The sequence below is a fragment of the Triticum dicoccoides genome, unplaced genomic scaffold (assembly GCF_002162155.2).
Source record: "Triticum dicoccoides isolate Atlit2015 ecotype Zavitan unplaced genomic scaffold, WEW_v2.0 scaffold97509, whole genome shotgun sequence".
Taxonomy (NCBI): Eukaryota; Viridiplantae; Streptophyta; class Magnoliopsida; order Poales; family Poaceae; genus Triticum; species Triticum dicoccoides.
In genome coordinates, this window is record NW_021314637.1 from 1 (window position 1) to 1,174 (window position 1,174).

Here is a 1,174-nt window from a genome sequence, read left to right on the forward strand (position 1 = left end):
ACGCTTAACTTCGGAGTTCTGATGGGATCCGGTGCTTTAGTGCTGGTATGATCGCATCCGACATGTTACCCCGGTCTTCGTCCCTTATCCTTGCCCCTCCCAGCTCCACTACAAAGACGATTGTACATTGCTTTGGCCGCTCCCTCTCAACTACGGAGACGAGTTTAACGCGGTTTCCACCCCTCCCTCTCAACCGCACCAGTGCACGCTTGCCGCGCCACAACGCCGACGCTGGACCCGTGAATCGTGAGCACCCAGCTATGACTTACCGCACTCGTGCAAAATAATAAAACACGGTAAATATATTACTTACACGTGCGTTTTGTTTTGCAAGCGGCGCGAAAAAAATTAAAAAGGGAATGCAACACGAGGACTTCCCAGGAGGTCACCCATCCTAGTACTACTCTCGCCCAAGCACGCTTAACTTCGGAGTTCTAATGGGAACCGATGCTTTAGTGCTGGTATGATCGCATCCGACATGTTACCCCGGTCTTCGTCCCTTATCCTTGCCCCTCCCAGCTCCACTACAAAGACGATTGTACATTGCTTTGGCCGCTCCCTCTCAACCACGGAGACGAGTTTAACGCGGTTTCCACCCCTCCCTCTCAACCGCACCAGTGCACGCTTGCCGCGCCACAACGCCGACGCTGGACCCGTGAATCGTGAGCACCCAGCTATGACTTACCGCACTCGTGCAAAATAATAAAACACGGTAAATATATTACTTACACGTGCGTTTTGTTTTGCGAGCGGCGCGAAAAAAATTAAAAAGGGAATGCAACACGAGGACTTCCCAGGAGGTCACCCATCCTAGTACTACTCTCGCCCAAGCACGCTTAACTTCGGAGTTCTGATGGGATCCGGTGCTTTAGTGCTGGTATGATCGCATCCGACATGTTACCCCGGTCTTCGTCCCTTATCCTTGCCCCTCCCAGCTCCACTACAAAGACGATTGTACATTGCTTTGGCCGCTCCCTCTCAACTACGGAGACGAGTTTAACGCGGTTTTCACCCCTCCCTCTCAACCGCACCAGTGCACGCTTGCCGCGCCACAACGCCGACGCTGGACCCGTGAATCGTGAGCACCCAGCTATGACTTACCGCACTCGTGCAAAATAATAAAACACGGTAAATATATTACTTACACGTGCGTTTTGTTTTGCAAGCGGCGCGA

The 1,174-nt window shown here is 52.4% G+C and overlaps 2 non-coding genes across 2 annotated transcripts; both read right to left on the reverse strand.

The window, feature by feature from the left end:
• Positions 1–356: 356 nt before the first annotated feature.
• LOC119348601 lies at positions 357–475 on the reverse strand. The gene has a single exon (XR_005169036.1). It is a non-coding gene; the product is annotated as a 5S ribosomal RNA (ribosomal RNA).
• A 297-nt stretch (positions 476–772) lies between these two features.
• On the reverse strand, positions 773–891 carry LOC119348600. The gene has a single exon (XR_005169035.1). It is a non-coding gene; the product is annotated as a 5S ribosomal RNA (ribosomal RNA).
• Between the last annotated feature and the right edge of the window lie 283 nt (positions 892–1,174).